The sequence below is a fragment of the Aegilops tauschii genome, chromosome 7 (assembly GCF_002575655.3).
Source record: "Aegilops tauschii subsp. strangulata cultivar AL8/78 chromosome 7, Aet v6.0, whole genome shotgun sequence".
NCBI classification, from domain to species: Eukaryota; Viridiplantae; Streptophyta; class Magnoliopsida; order Poales; family Poaceae; genus Aegilops; species Aegilops tauschii.
In genome coordinates this window covers 570,419,517-570,437,412 of record NC_053041.3, presented here as the reverse complement: position 1 = coordinate 570,437,412, position 17,896 = coordinate 570,419,517, and positions in this window count along the sequence as shown.

Below are 17,896 nucleotides of genomic sequence, written 5' to 3'. Positions count from 1 at the left end.
TATGGTTTGGGAAGAAACCTAAGCCGTCGTTTCTAAAAGTTTGGGGATGCGATGCTTATGTCAAGAAACTTCAACATGAAAAGCTCGAACCCAAGTCGGAAAAATGCGTCTTCATAGGATACCCTAAGGAAACCATTGGGTATACCTTCTACCTCAGATCCGAAGGCAAGATCTTTGTTGCCAAGAACGGGTCCTTTCTGGAGAAAGAGTTTCTCTCGAAAGAATTAAGTGGGAGGAAAGTGGAACTTGATGAGGTGATAGTCACCCCTTCCGAACCGGAAAGTAGCGCAGCGCGGGAAGATGTTCCTGTGGTGCCTACACCGACTGGGGAGGAAGTTAATGATGATGATCATGAAGCTTCGGATCAAGTTACTACTGAACTTCGAAGGTCCACAAGGACACGTTCCGCACCAGAGTGGTACGGCAACCCTGTCCTGGAAATCATGTTGTTAGACAACGGTGAACCTTCGAACTATGAAGAAGCGATGGCGGGTCCGGATTCCGACAAATGGCTAGAAGCCATGAAATCCGAGATAGGATCCATGTATGAAAACGAAGTATGGACTTTGACTGACTTGCCCGATGATCGGCGAGCCATAGAAAATAAATGGATCTTTAAGAAAAAGACAGACGCGGATGGTAACGTGACCATCTATAAGGCTCGACTTGTCGCTAAGGGTTATCGACAAGTTCAAGGGGTTGACTACGATGAGACTTTCTCACCCGTAGCGAAGCTGAAGTCCGTCCGAATCATGTTAGCAATTGCCGCATTCTATGATTATGAGATATGGCAAATGGACGTCAAAACGGCATTCCTTAACGACTTTCTTAAGGAAGAATTGTATATGATGCAGCCGGAAGGTTTTTTCGATCCTAAGAATGTTAACAAGGTATGCAAGCTCCAGCGCTCCATATATGGGCTGGTGCAAGCATCTCGGAGTTGGAACATTCGTTTTGATGAGATGATCAAAGCGTTTGGGTTTACACAGACTTATGGAGAAGCCTGTGTTTACAAGAAAGTGAGTGGGAGCTCTGTAGCATTTCTCTTATTATATGTGGATTACATACTATTGATGGGAAATGATATAGAATTCTTGGAAAGTATAAAGGCCTATTTGAATAAGTGTTTTTCAATGAAGGACCTTGAAGAAGCTGCTTATATATTAGGCATCAAGATCTATAGAGATAGATCAAGACGCCTCATTGGTCTTTCACAGAGTACGTACCTTGACAAGATATTGAAGAAGTTCAATATGGATCAGTCCAAGAAGGGGTTCTTGCCTGTATTGCAAGGTGTGCAATTGAGCACGGCTCAATGCCCGACCACGGCAGAAGATAGAGAAAAGATGAGTGTCATCCCCTATGCCTCGGCCATAGGGTCTATTATGTATGCCATGCTGTGTACCAGACCTGATGTAAACCTTGCCGTAAGTTTGGTAGGAAGGTACCAAAGTAATCCCGGCATGGAACACTGGACAGCGGTCAAGAATATCCTGAAGTACCTGAAGAGGACTAAGGATATGTTTCTCGTTTATGGAGGTGACGAAGAGCTCGTCGTAAAGGGTTACGTCGACGCTAGCTTCGACACAGATCTGGATGACTCGAAGTCACAAACCGGATACGTGTATATTTTGAATGGAGGGGCAGTAAGCTGGTGCAGTTGCAAGCAAAGCGTCGTGGCCGGATCTACATGTGAAGCGGAGTATATGGCAGCCTCAGAGGCAGCGCAAGAAGCAATCTGGATGAAGGAGTTCATTACCGACCTAGGGGTGATTCCCAATGCGTCGGGCCCGATGACTCTCTTCTGTGACAACACTCGAGCTATTGCCCTTGCCAAGGAGCCCAGGTTTCACAGGAAGACCAGGCATATCAAGCGTCACTTCAACTCCATTCGTGAAAGTGTTCAAAATGGAGACATAGATATTTGTAAAGTACATACGGACCTGAATGTAGCAGATCCATTGACTAAACCTCTCCCTAGAGCAAAACATGATCAACACCAGAACGCAATGGGTGTTCGATTCATCACAATGTAACTAGATTATTGACTCTAGTGCAAGTGGGAGACTGTTGGAAATATGCCCTAGAGGCAATAATAAATGGTTATTATTATATTTCTTTGTTCATGATAATTGTCTATTGTTCATGCTATAATTGTATTATCCGGAAATCGTAATACATGTGTGAATACATAGACCACAACGTGTCCCTAGTAAGCCTCTAGTTGACTAGCTCGTTGATCAACAGATAGTCATGGTTTCCTGACTATGGACATTGGATGTCATTGATAACGGGATCACATCATTAAGAGAATGATGTGATGGACAAGATCCAATCCTAAGCATAGCGTAAAGATCGTGTAGTTCGTTTGCTAGAGCTTTTCCAATGTCAAGTATCTTTTCCTTAGACCATGAGATCGTGTAACTCCTGGATGCCGTAGGAGTGCTTTGGGTGTACCAAACGTCACAACGTAACTGGGTGACTATAAAGGTACACTACGGGTATCTCTGAAAGTGTCTGTTGGGTTGACACGGATCGAGACTGGGATTTGTCACTCCGTGTGACGGAGAGGTATCTCTGGGCCCACTCGGTAATGCATCATCATAATGAGCTCAATGTGACTAAGGAGTTAGCCACGGGATCATGCATTACGGTACGAGTAAAGAGACTTGCCGGTAACGAGATTGAACAAGAGATTGGGATACTGACGATCGAATCTCGGGCAAGTAACATACCGATTGACAAAGGGAATTGTATACGGGATTGATTGAATCCTCGACATCATGGTTCATCCGATGAGATCATCGTGGAACATGTGGGAGCCAACATGGGTATCCAGATCCCGCTGTTGGTTATTGATCGGAGAGGCATCTCGGTCATGTCTGCATGTCTCCCGAACCCGTAGGGTCTACACACCTAAGGTTCGGTGACGCTAGGGTTGTAGACATATTAGTATGCGGAAACCCGAAAGTTGTTCGGAGTCCCGGATGAGATCCCGGACGTCACGAGGAGTTCCGGAATGGTCCGGAGGTGAAGAATTATATATAGGAAGTCCAGTTTCGGCCACCGGGAGAGTTTCGGGGGTTATCGGTATTGTACCAGGACCACCGGAAGGGTCCCGGGGGTCCACCGGGTGGGGCCACCTATCCCGGAGGGCCCCATGGGCTGAAGTGGGAAGGGAACCAGCCCTTAGTGGGCTGGGGCGCCCCCCTTGGGCCTCCCCCTGCGCCTAGGGTTGGAAACCCTAGGGGTGGGGGCGCCCCACTTGCCTTGGGGGGCAAGTTTCCCCCCTGCCCCCCCTTGCAGATGGGATCCAGGGCTGGCGCCCCCCCAGGGGGCCTATATATAGTGGGGGGAGGGAGGGCAGCACCACCACAGCCCCTGGCGCCTCCCTCTCCCCCTGCAACACCTCTCCCTCTCGCAGGCGCTTGGCGAAGCCCTGCCGAGATCCCCGCTACATCCACCACCACGCCGTCGTGCTGCTGGATCTCCATCAACCTCTCCTTCCCCCTTGCTGGATCAAGAAGGAGGAGACGTCGCTGCTCCGTACGTGTGTTGAACGCGGAGGTGCCGTCCGTTCGGCACTCGGTCATCGGTGATTTGGATCACGACGAGTACGACTCCATCAACCCCGTTCATTAGAACGCTTCCGCTCGCGATCTACAAGGGTATGTAGATGCACTCCTTTCCCCTCGTTGCTAGTATACTCCATAGATGGATCTTGGTGATGCGTAGGAAATTTTAAAATTCTGCTACGATCCCCAACACCGGGACCAATGCGCCTCGCCCCTGGCCCATGACCATTAGTCCCGGTTTGTGCCACAAACCGGGACTAAAGGGTTGGTCCTCGTTGCGGCCAGAGTTTAGTCCCACCTCGCCAACCGAAGGGCGCTCACACCGGTTTATAAGCCCGTCCCTCTCTGCCTTGTTGAGCTCCTCTCAAAATGAAAATAGATGCCCTTATACAGGGAATTTGACTTAAATTCAGAGTGAGTTTCTCTGGAATTCATAGAAATTTATTATGAATTTAGGTTGAATTTTCTCTATAAGCGCATCTATGCTCATTTTTTTATGTTGGGGTTGGCGATCTTTACAGAGTTTTTGTGTGTCGAATATGCACCATTCAAAATCAGTCTCTGCTTTGAATGGTGTATTTTGAACACACACAAAGTCAGGAGTTCAAATAAGTTTTAAAAAATGAAATCCCTTTGTAACAGACGAGTTTCCGTATGAAATCCTGATACTTTGAAAGAGATTGTCCGTTTTGTACACGAAGTGCATCCAGTTTTTGCCGTAACCCTCTCAACTTTCTTGCACATGCTATGTGGATGAAATGATGATACCATGCCAACTTTCAACCTTTTCAGAGTTCATTTGAAATGCTTTTCAATTTTAGGGTCTTATAGCTCAAAATAATTAGTAAATGCATGAAAAGTAACAAATGAAGTCAGAAAGGATTGAAAAATGATGATGTGGCTTTGAATGGTGCATTTTGAACACACAAAAAGTCAGGATTTCAAGTAAGTTTTAAAAAATGAAATCCCTTTGTAACAGACGAGTTTCCGTATGAAATCCTGATACATTGAAAGAGATTGTCCGTTTTGTACACGAAGTGCATCCAGTTTTTGCCGTAACCCTCTCAACTTTCTTGAACATGCTATGTGGACGAAATGATGATACCATGCCAACTTTCAACCTTTTCAGACTTCATTTGAAATGCTTTTCAATTTTAGGGTCTTATAGCTCAAAATAATTATTAAATACATGAAAAATAACAAATGAAGTCAGAATGGATTGAAAAATGATGATGTGCCTTTGAATGGTGCATTTTGAACACACAAAAAGTCAGGAGTTCAAATAAGTTTAAAAAAATGAAATCCATTTGTAACAGACGAGTTTCCGTATGAAATCCTGATACTTTGAAAGAGATTGTCCGTTTTGTACACGAAGTGCGTCCAGTTTTTGCTGTAACCCTCTCAACTTTCTTGAACATGCTATGTGGATGAAATGATGATACCATGCAAACTTTCAACCTTTTCAGAGTTTATTTGAAATGCTTTTATAAACTCTAATAGCAAAAGGAATCAACTAAAAAGCTTTTATAAACCTCTAGTATTTTCGTAAAGAATTAAAATTTAAACTATTCAAATTTGGAAACTAATGGAGTAACAGAAAGTTTACAATTATTCTCAGCTAAAAGCAAAAAGAATAAAAAAATAAAGCAAAAATCAAAAGAAAATAAATAATTCAAAAAACAAAAAAAATACTGGAAAAAAATAAAAAAAATGCCGCCTAATGGGCCACACGGCCTGCATACGACTAGAAAACCATCTGCACATGGGCCAGGATGCAGGCCCGCAGGCCCAATAGGCCCAACATGGCAGTGACAAGGGTAGGCATGTAATGCTTGCATATTAAAGAGGAGCTCGGCACCTGAGCTGCAACGCAGCTTATAAACAAGTGCTGAGCTCTCTCAGCTAGCGAGGTGGGACTAAACTTCCCACCGCACCGCGCCAGCACATTAGTCCCGGTTGGTGACTCCAACCGGAACCAATGCTCCCCTTTGGTCCCGGTTGGTGCCACCAACCGGGACCAAAGCCCTCTGCTTCCCGCCCTTTGGGCTGCTGAAAAGAGGCCTTTGGTCCCGGTTGATGCCACCAACCGGGACTAAAGGTGGCATTGGTCCCGGTTTGTGCGTCGAACCGGGACCAAAGCCTTTGCTATATAAGCCAGCACTTAGGAAATTTTCAGATTTCCATCGCCAGTTTCCCCCCGCCCGACGACGCCTCGAGCTCGATCTACGCCGCCAGGCTGCCCCGCCGCCGTCGCCGTCGCCCGTGCCCCCGAGCCCACGCCGTCGCCCGTCGTCGTCCTCCGCCCCCCGCCGCCGTCGCCGTCACCCTCCGCCGCGCGCCCCCGAGCCGTGTCGCCCGTACGTCACCGTCGCCGTCGCCCTCCGCCCCTGGCCCGCCGCGGTCGCCGTCGCCCTCCGCCACCCACGCCGTCGCCCTCCGTCGCCCGATGTGAGCCGCCGCCACGCCACGGCTCTGTTTATTTTTTTTCCATATAATTTGTATTATTTTTTGTTCATTGCATTTTTCATATATATATAATGTATATATATACGTATGTGGTAGCTATATGATGAACGGATGTGGCTATGTATGTATGAATATAATGTTCATAGAATTTTTTTGTTTATATACGTTTTTTCATATATGTATTAATTTTTTATTGAGGTTAATTATTAGTAGATATCAATTTTAGGTTAGTGCTTAGTAGTTGAACTAGTTGATTTAATAAAACTATTTTATTAAATTTTACTATATATAGAAGTAGTTTATTTTTAGTAAGAACTACTTTATTTTATATATTTATAGTAAGTGCTTAGTAGTGGAACTAGTTGATTAATTAATAAAACTATTTTATTAAATTTTACTATATATAGAAGTAGTTTATTTTTAGTAAGAACTACTTTATTTTATTTATTTATAGTAAGTGCTTAGTAGTTGAACTAGTTGATTAATTAATAAAACTACTTTATTTTATTTATAGTAAGTGCTTAATTAGTAGTTGAACTAGTTGATTTAACAAAACTAGTTTATTTTACTATAGAAGTAGTTTATTTTTAGCAAGGAAATTAATAGAACTAGTTTGTTTTTTTAGTTAAACCAATTATTCCCGCATCGACGTCGACGATGCCTATCCCGCATCCTCGTCGTCGACTCGGCGGAGGAGGCCGGCTTGATCAGAGGGGCCATGTCCGGGACTGGGCTCCGCCGGGCTGGTTTTGGGAGGTGCTACCTTCCGGTGGGCGTAGGTTGGTGGGGAGCCAGCCCGTCGTTCACCCGATCCTTGTTTGGTGGCGGTCGCGTGGGCCAGTGACGGTGCCGAGGCGCTTCCGGACACCGCGGAGGTGGTACGTCACCGTGTCAGCGAGGAGGACCAGCACGTCTGTCGCTACATGGTTGCGTTGGAGGGCAGGTTCGACAATACCTAGCAGGTTCTTCAGGGATCTCACTGGAGCTATGATCCTGTGATGGTTCCGTCCCTTTGGGTGTCCACCGCTCGCGCCGATACCCGTTGGGCGCTACTGTTCTAGCTGTACTAGCGATGCTATATGTATGATAGTATTCGAGGTGTATTAGTGATAATATTCGACGATGTACGGACGCATGGAGATGATGTAGTTTTGCTTATAATTGAATGCATCCTAATTTGAATACTACTTTATTTTGTGATTTGATTTTGCTTATTGAATGCTCAAAGTGGAAAACTACTCGTACTTTGAATGCTAAAATTGGAGAGCACTATGATTAGTTGATAGCTTATAGGGTTTTTGTTTTCGCAAAAATCTAGGAGCCCCGGCCCCTCCATCATCCCCGCCGTCGTTCCCGTCACCGCCCCCTCCGACATCGAGGTGAGACCAGCCAAATCCTCTTTTAGAAAGATAATTAAACGATATTTCAGGTTGACTGTAAGTCTGTCGAGTCTCCACCATATATGAGAGGACGAAAAATCCCGACTGTTGTCGTGGGGGTAGCTTCTCCTTCGTTCCCGTGTGCTAGACAATTTGGTGTAATGCACTCGAGAACGAAAGAAGGAGCTACCATCACCGACGGTCGCAAATGTCAGAGAGGAATCAGTGAGGGAGAGTTCCACAGTATATATATATGAGAGGATGAAGAATCCCGACTGTTGTCGTGGGGGTCGCTTCTCCTTTGTTCCCGTGTGCTAGACATTTTGGTGTAATGCACTCAGGGACAAATGGAGGAGCGACCATCACCAACGGTCGAATGTATACACCACGTGAGCTGAGAGTTTTCAAGAAAAGACTCGACAAACCGATAGTCAACCCGTGATGAATAATAATGATCTAACTTAGGTTTTTTAGTAAATATATTTAATTGTAGACGTTTAACATTTGAATTATGAACATAGGAAATGTCGTACTCGGACGACGAAAGTCTCCAGGGGGAGTGCGACTGGTGCCACGACGACCGAGGTCAGTGCGACAGGCCTCACCTGGACGAAGATCGGCGCTTCAGTATTAAGCTGGAGGAGACCTTCGATGTTGAAACGGTACACAACGACGACAAGTGTTATTTTTTCGTAATTAAGCACGACTTCAACTATTTCAACGTGTACTTTTCATCTTTTACAATTCGGCTAGCTTATCCCATGCCATGCAAGACGCTACGTCTTGGAGAGGATGGGTTTTGAAGACTATGAAAGTATGAAAACAAAGAAAATTCACCTAAGGACCCATCATGATATAGATTTTGAAGTAAATCAGTATAATTCTGAGAGAGTAACCCATTTTGGTTGCAAAAATTGGGAAGCATTTTGCAAGATGTATGGTTTTGATGAGGGTATGCTTGTCACCATGGATCTTGGTGATCCTGACATCGAGCAAGACAATATGGACATTTGGGTCCTTGTTGATACGCCTCCAATTCTAACGCTATGTGAGTTTCTCAAACATAGTTATTAGCTAATTTATATTGTTCATTTCAAAATAGTTGACAGCTTATTTTCATTGACAGCTTATTTTGATTGTTCAAACAATGTGTGGAACATGGTAGACAGAACCTACTACACCGATGGCTCCGAGTTAACTTATAAGGAGAAAACTCATCTGGTCGGATTTTGTACTGATCTTGAGAATTACAATATCTATTGTAAAACTCCTCCACATTATGGTCAATACGTGCCACTAGTGCACGTGTTGAACTACGGTAACTACTATGGAGATACCCTAGTAAGATTTCTTACTATTACGACATGCGTGCATATTTTGCATACTTCTAAAACTAGTGCATCATTGCTAACTATGAAGTTATTACTATGTTTTTCAACAGATAATCCCAGAGGATTGTGTGCCTCATTTGATGTATCAGAATGGTAGGCTTGATGTTTGGAACATACAACCAGGTCATCCTACGAATCTCAACTGTCCATACCGGATTTCTAAAAGAAGTGGGAGACATGCAAATCAAAGAATGGTAAAAATGTATGGACAGTCGCAAGGAGGTTCTTGGAAGCAAAAGGAAGCGAAGCGCAAGAATTGGGGACAGGATGATCTCCATTCTCCATAATGGAGAGTCAGGGTCTATATTGTTTTATGCTATTTTACCTTAAAGAGGGTATTTCGGTCCTACCTAATACTGATGATCATGTGCTAAGAACAATTAAGTAGGGTTGGTTCGATGACTATGAGGATGATGATCGTATGACTTGTTATTAATAACGAGTAGAAGTTGTATGATGATGATTAGTAGGACTTGTTATTATATATGATGATGCATGATGCGCGCATGAAGAGTTATTATATATCAACGGGTGAAATGAACATGGATTGGATTGAAGTGAAGGCAACATGCATGTGGTGCATGTCGAAAGTAGTACAATCCAAACTTGATCAAGTTAGGATTAGTATTACTTTCGACATGCACCACATGTTGCCTTCACTTCAATCTAAGCCATGTTTAGGCATAGCAGTACGTAGCATTGGTAAACCAAGCACAGAAATATAAGAGAGGACACTTCTCTCTAATAGCTACCTAATAACAACCTAAATTAACCCCCAAAACCCCTAAATCAGCCCCTTTAAAAAAACAAAAACCTCAGCTCCAGCCAGATGTTGACGCGTGGATGCCTATTGGTCCCGGTTGGTGTCACCAACCGGGATCAAAGGCCCCCCGTCCTGGGCTGGCCGCAGCGGCCACGTGGAGGACCTTCTGTCCCGGTTCATGTAAGAACCGGAACTAAAGGCCAAGGGCATTAGTAACGACCTTTTAGTCCCGGTTCACAAACCGGGACAGAAGGCCCTCACGAACCGGGACAATAGGCCCTTTTTCTACTAGTGCACCAAGGAAGGGAAATAATGTTATAGATTGTAAATGGGTATACAAGATCAAGAGAAAATCCGATGGAAGTATAGAAAGGTACAAGGCTAGATTAGTTGCTAAAGGATTTAAACAAAGGTTTGGCATTGATTATGAAGATACCTTTAGTCCTGTTGTTAAGGCAGCTACTATTCGGCTTGTGTTGTCTATTGCTATTTCCAGAGGTTGGAGCCTACGGCAGCTAGACGTTCAGAACGCGTTTCTTCATGGTGTTCTTGAGGAAGAAGTGTTCATGCGGCAACCACCGGGATATGAGAACCAAAGCACACCACATTATGTCTGTAAGTTGGATAAAGCTTTATATGGTTTGAAACAGGCCCCGAGAGCTTGGTACTCAAGATTGAGCATGCAGTTACAACAACTTGGGTTTACACCATCAAAAGCAGATACATCTTTGTTCTTTTACAATAAAGGCAATATCACCATATTTGTGCTTGTTTATGTTGATGATATAATTGTTGCTAGTTCAAGCTCTGATGCCACCACTTGTTTGCTTAAGGATCTGAAACTGGAGTTTGCTCTTAAGGATCTACGTGATCTTCACTACTTTCTTGGAATAGAAGTTAAACAGGTAAAGGATGGCATACTTCTCACACAGGACAAATATACTACTAATATTCTCAGGAGAGTGGGATTGGAACATTGTAAACCTGTGAGTACACCAATCTCAACCTCAGAAAAACTTGCAGTTGAAAGTGGAGAAGTGCTTGGACCAGAGGATGCAACAAATTACAGAAGTGTTGTAGGTGCTTTACAATATTTGACTCTTACATGTCCTGACATTTCTTATTCTGTGAATAAAGTATGTCAATATTTACATGCACCTAGAACTACTCATTGGACTGCAGTCAAGAGAATTTTGAGATATCTTAAGTTTTCAGAGGGACTTGGGCTTCATATTACCAGGTCTTCATCCATGCTTGTTACTGCATATTCTGATGCAGACTAGGCAGGTTGTCCTGATGACAGAAGGTCCACAGGTGGTTTTGCTGTGTTTCTGGGAACAAACCTTGTATCATGGAGTGCAAGAAAACAGGCTACAGTTTCAAGGTCTAGCACTGAGGCTGAGTATAAAGCTTTGGCGAATGCAACAGCTGAAGTAATGTGGATACAGACTTTACTTTATGAGCTTGGAATTAAAGCTCCACAAGCTGCTAGGTTATGGTGTGATAACATTGGTGCCACCTATCTTTCAGCTAATCCTGTTTTCCATGCACGAACTAAACATATTGAAGTTGATTTTCACTTTGTCAGAGAAAGAGTAGCTCGAAAGCTACTTGACATTCGGTTCATACCCACAGGAGATCAACTTGCTGATGGCTTCACAAAACCACTCACCGTGAGACGGCTAGATGAGTTCAAGTACAATCTCAACCTTGGCAAAGCTTCATGAGGTTTAGATTGAGGGGGAGTGTTAGAATTAGTTGTTGTATAGGGATAGAATTCTCTTTGAATTGTAAACCTATTCTATCTCTTCTTCTGTTTCAACCTCTCCCGAATATCTCTCTATAACCGATCGATCTAGCCTCGATCCAAACTTGTAAGCCACGACATATGTTCCATATAATGCAATGCGTCCCGAGCAAAGGGTTCTACGCTTCCCATATTATTTCACACGACCCATTGTGGTGGATGAACTTTCCTAATACAATGGCGCCGATTAGGATGAAGTTTGTTTGTTGTGTGCTGACCAAGATCAAGGGGACAATGCAAATCTGGTTCAGTCCTAAATGATACAACATCGCCATTGAATCAGAATAATCCCAAGCTCTCCTATGGCAATGACCCCTCCCTCTAAATCCAAGAGCGATAAGAATAACAAAGACAACGATGAGAGGTTGGCTTGATGAGTCCATAGTCTTGGGAAATATTAGGGGATAACAAGCACAACAAAGGTGAGGCTTCCAAGTTTGCCGCACCCCAGCGCAGGAAACAGAACATGACCCCACTCCCCCCCCCCCCCCCCCCTCCCCTCCGCCCAAAGAAGGCACCCAACCCACCTTTGGCCATGTCCGCGGGTTCAAAGAGTGTGCCTCCCCCTCCAAGGCTTCCACTCCCAATTGCATTGTAGTTTGACCAGTACGACTTCAATATGCGTAAACATGTGGACATCTTTTTTTTAGGGAAACAACATGACTTTTCTGTGTATTTTTATGGATTTTCGAATAAATGCAACTTCCTATTTCTAAGGATCCATGGCAAGCCGCACACAAATCCTGCCCACAATTCCGTGAATCAATTCCTTCTTGAGATCTTTAGAAATTCCTTCATATCGGTCCCACACCTCCGGGAGTTAATTCCTTCTTTTGATCTTTAGATCTCCCTTCCCATCTTGTCCTTTGACTCCCGAGGCAGCTAGTTGATACCCGAGACAACTTTTAAACGTATATAAATTGGTTATATTCGATGTAGAGAATTAAGGTGGGACTATCTAATTATGAATAGCCGTGTGTCCTCAGTGTTTCCTAATACTTATAAAGGCCTCTTTTGCAACCATAGACAGAGGTTAGTTCACTTGGTCACCATGTCTTTTTTTGTGTGGGAGCTTGGTTGTTAGATTCCCCGCCACATCACTTATTTTTCTCTGATTTTAGGAAACTCTATAGGCAGAGTTACCTGGCCCAGCACGAGCGATGGTAGCACCCGTGATGGAGCGGTGGGTATTTTTTTTAACTTGGCACTGGATGCAGCCCACGTATGAAAGGATCTGATTGGACAAAAAAAGTGGAGCCCATTACGGTCCACGAGGGAAGCAAGCATATGTCTCGCACAACGCAAGAGCTATATCTCGCTTATAGCGGGATAGAAGCTCCCCTCGCCTGAAGTATTTTCTCCCCGTGTAGGTATTGGGCCAGCCCATTACTTCTCCTCGCTTCTAACTTGTTCGTTATATTGGTTCGAGGGAGCAACTAGTTAACGAGCGCTCCTTCGGGAGCCTCGCAACGATCAGCGTCACTTGGCGCGCTCTCAGCCATTCGCCACGTGTCGCGCTCTGGACGCTCCCTCCAGATTTGGTTTTCCTCCGGTCTTCCTTAGCGTTTCGACAAAAAAAAATTTGGAAAAAAAATTTTGCGCGAAAAAACGCGTTTATTTTTTTTTCTTTCGTGAAAAGTCACTTTTTTTTCGCGAGAGGCACGGTTGTGCTTTAGCGAGAGTCACGGCCGTGCCTTTCGGAAATGAAAAAAAACGCGTTTTCTGTTTTTTTTTCTTTCGCGAGAGTCACGGTTGTGCTTTCGTGAGAGTCACGGCCGTGCCTCTCGGAAAGGGAAAAACAAAACGCGTTTTCTGTTTTTTTTTTCTTTCGCCAGAGTCACGGTTTTGCTTCCGCGAGAGGCACAGTTGTGCTTTTGCGAGAGTCACGGTCGTGCCTCTCGGAAAGGAAAAAAACGCGTTTTCTGTTTTTTTTTTCGCGAGAGTCACGGTTTTGCTTTGCCAGAGGCACGGTTGTGCTTTCGCGAGAGTCACGGGCGTGCCTCCTTCGGAAAGGGAAAAAAGCGCGTTTTTTGTTTTTTTTCTTTCCACGAGAGTCACGGTTTTGCTTCCACGAGAGGCATGGGCATGCCTTTTTCGGAAAGGGAAAAACCGTGCTCCCGGTTTGGTTTTTTCGTCCGTTTTTTCGTGAGAAAAAAGTTCGTCAAAACCTATCAACATGGGATCTAGTTTTGAAGATCTCGACGCGAGGAATCCAATGATGAAAACGGTTTGAGATTTGGACGCACGGTTTAAGAGATAAAACGTTTTGAATAAACGAATCTATGAGAAAAAGGAAAACTCCCAGGTTGCGACAAGTGGCGCGCTGCATGTGCGCCATTTGTCGTGACCTGGAAAGATGGAGTGTTCTTTGAACGAGTACTCCTTAATTAGTCTTTTCGTTGGTTCGATCGTTCCCTGTACTTGTTCGATTGTTCGCTTCTCGCTCGCTGCTTGTAGTCTGGTTTTCTTCTGTTCTTTTAAGTCTTTTTCTTTTTCTTTTTTCTTTTTGGTTTTGTTTGTTTTTTTACTGTTTTCTTTCTTTTTGTTTGTTTCATACCTGTTTTACATGTTTTCTTTTTTCTTTTTCTATTTGCATCGGTTTTTCTCTGGTTTTCTTGTTTTGTTTTGCCTTTTCTTTCTTTTTGGTTTTCTTTTGCTTATTCCTCGGTTTTATTTTTTCACTGTTTTTCCTCTGGTTTTCTTGTGAACTTTCCTGTTACCTCTATTTTTTTGGTTTTCTTTGTTTCTTCTGGGTGCTCACTCCTTTCAATGGTTTTCTTCGGTTTTCTTTCTTTTTTAGTTTTCTTGCCCATGGTATAGATTTCACCAGGTCTAGTGATTTTCAATCCGTAACAGCAGTGGGCAGTGGCGGAGCTTGACCAGAATATTTGAGCTAGTTGGGGGAGGGGGCAAACATACAAAATTTCACAATCTAAGCTCTCTCCCTAAAATATTTATGCCTGCATGTGCTAATCCTGGCAGTGGGTGAGATGTGCTTTGAAGCTACCAGCGTATGGATGAAAATGCAAAATATATCAAATACTCTCGCCTGGTCATGTGCTGCCATTCATCCCCCCAAGCCTGGAATTGCAAGAACTGCTGCAAGTTCATCCACCTATCTGCTCTTTTTGCTATATTCAAATTGCAGCGACCGTTCCATCAAATTTTCCGTGCTGAAAATTCGCATTGCTATTTGTCATTGTAGCATGATTGTTGTAATCATTGTCTTAGCATTGGTCCATGCTCTGTTTTCCTGATGGATTATGCGGTAAGCTATTACCTCACCAACTAGCTAATCAGACGCGAGCCCCTCCTTGGGCGGATTTCTCCTTTTGCGACGGGAAGGTTTGGCACCTCGATGTCGGCTCTTCGCCACCTGGAGCTGTAGGTGGTTCCAAGGGTTGGGCTGTTCGCCCATTAATGCGGTACGTGAGCTGGATCTTATGGACATAGCATGGAATAAGGTTTGATCCTATTCATGGGGATTCCGTAAATATCCCATTTCAAAAATCGAAACAATCGGGACTTTTCGGATCCCGTGTAAATGGAAATTTCATTGATAAGACCTCCTCATTGCGTTTTACTAGTACAAAGTCTGTTGATGTTTGGCATTCGGTTTGTCTATCTAGTGACAAGGGGACCAAATAAGTGACAGAAGAAAGAAAATTTGGTCGCCTGGCAATGAGTTTTCTATATATGTGACTTTGCTAGGTGAATAACTCTGATCTTTATGCGCACGTCACTTCACTACTGTATATCCAAGCTGAGAGCGTACAGAGTCCTTGCGGCTCTCGTGACAACCCCCACAGTGTTGTGCTACTCACCCATTGATAACCAATCTACTCACTCACTGGTCTTGTATGGTTGTTGGACGAATAACCAGTGGTTGTTTCACTCATAAGCTTGTATGTGTCTCGAGTTCATGTCGGTGTCCTACTTTTATATCACTTTCTCTCCACCCGCTCTATCAGCAAGTCCTATAGCTACTTTACTGTGAGTTCGGATATCCATATATATATACAGAACAACCGCTTGTAGGAATGCACTCAGTTCAGTCAAAGACTATATAAAAGGTGGTTGAGTTGTCCATACATCACCAAGATGAGTAGAATATTATTCTTCTATTTGTTGTTTTACTCGTTCTCCCCTGCACTCATTAGTCCAACAATTTGCCATGGAAGGCATCAGGATGCACAAAGGTGCTGGTGGTAAAGATCTCCGAAATCCAACAAAAGTGGTGCTAAGCAGGAAACAGTTATCTTGTAAGATTAGTATTCCCAACTGGTTCAATCATGTAACGAGCTAGCCTAGCTGTTGTATATACGTTGTACACCCCCAGTAAAATTGCGCCACCGTGAGATAAATCTATACCTACTAACAAAGCAAGGTGCATTTCTTCAATTTTTTCAATTTCTTCAATCTGAGGTGGTACTAAATTTTTGGGGAAACGATTGTTTTCATCCGGTTGATTTCTTCCTCCCGTAAACCGCTCCCTCTGCTCGACACGTGTCGTACTGGCCCACGCACCGCTCTCCATTCTTATCCCTTCGCACGAACCACAGGCCGCACAAACCACGCCTTTTCCTCTGCTTCATCCCCTACCTTTTTCTCCAGCTTCTGGATCTCGCCATTTCTCCGCTCCGGCAGCTCGTGCCCGCCGTTACGCACAACTAGCTGCTGCAGGGAGGGGGGAGTGCTGCGGTCATGGAGTTGCGGCACGCGGGGGAGAGGGCGGAGGAGGAGGCAGCCAGTGCTGCAATGGAGCACCGCTGCGCCGGTGGCGGCGCGACACTGAAGCTTCCCCGGTGGCCAATCGGGGGTGCTGCGATGGGAGATGCGACGGCAGCCGGTGCTGCGATGGAGGAGCACCCACACAGTGGGGCGCTGCAATGAAGCGTGCGGCGACCGTCGGGGGGCTGCACTAAAGCTTCGCCGGCGGCCATGCGATGGGGGCACTACAGAGAAACATACCGCGGCCGTCGAGGTGCTGCGAAGGAGCACCGCCGTGCCGGTGGCGACGCTGCACTGAAGCTTCGCCGGCGACCACGGATCCTACGACGGGAGGTGCGACGGCAGCCGCGCGGTGGGACGCTGCAATGAAGCATGTAGCTGCTTCAATGGAGCTTCGCCGGCGCACGGCGGAGCTGCAGTGCAGCGCGTCGTGCTGCGACCGGTGGACCTCACCAGCGACGGGAAGCTGCAGTGCAGCGGACCTTATCGGCGCGGCGGAGCTGCATTGCGACACGTTGTGCTGCGACCGGTGGACCTCACCGGCGGCGGGAGCTGTAGTGCAGCACATCGCTGGTGTGGCAGAGCGCAGTGCAACGCATTGTGCTGCGTCCGGCAGGCCTCATCGGCGGCGGGAGCTGTAATGCAGCGGACCTCACCGGCGACGGGAGCTGCAGTGTAGTGTACGACGACGATGGTGGCTATGACCCGCGGGAATTGAGCTTTGCCACAGCGGCTGCTGGAAGGCGACGTTGCTGCCGAGAAAGGCGAGGGACAGAAACGCTGGGAGGGGCTTGATCCGCCATCCATCGGTGGGGTAATCAGACGGCTGTCAACCCGACGGATTTTCTACCAAAATCAGTCGGTTGACGCCTAGCACCGGCCTTTTTGTGTTGTTTTGTCGGGCATTAAAGAACACATCTTCCGCACTTGGGCCTCAGCACATCCGGCCTCGCGACCAATTTCTCTCCTTCCCGCAGCCTGTACTAGGCCACGCAGGCCCACGAGTGGGCTTTCTAAAAAGTGCAAAAAAGGCCATGAAACGACAACATACAATATATGTGGCCGATGGGAATCGAACTGATGACCTTGCGTAAGGATGTTATCTCACATGACCAACTAAACAGCAAATCTTTGATGCTCAATTGTCCCACCTCGCGTTTCTAAACCAACTCGCACTGGTTAATATACCAGGTTCGCGAATTAACAAACAGGCAGAGAACATATGTGCGAGCTAATTAAATCAATGGGCAAATTAAAGAAAGAATTGTGGGATATAAAATGAAGGATTGTTATAAGCAGGTTGGATAAAATTGAAGGAAAGATAGTGGGCTTCTAATTTATAGAAGGAATTGCTGTAAATAGGTGGGATAATGGAATGAAGGAAGGAAGGAGAAATCTAACCAAATCACTGTGTCCAGAAAAAAAAATTGAACCGATCAAGAAAAATATTTGGCCGAGCGTACATGTAACCTGATCACTTCAAATCAAATACACAAACTAATGAAAAGTGTTCACATGTTTTCTTTGTGCCTTTTGAAAAATTGTTCCAGCATTTCAAGTTGTTTGTGCAGCTTTAAGAAAAGTGTTCTCGTATTAAAATAATGTCCAAACAATTAAAAAATGTTCACCCTTTTCTAAAAAAAATCATGTAATTATAAAAAGTTTTCACGTGCTTAAAGATACAATCATAATTTAATAAAAAGTCATGCTTTTTTTAAAGTCCATGCGATTTACAAATCATTTGTGTATTTTAAAAAGAATGTTGATGCATTTAAAATAATTAG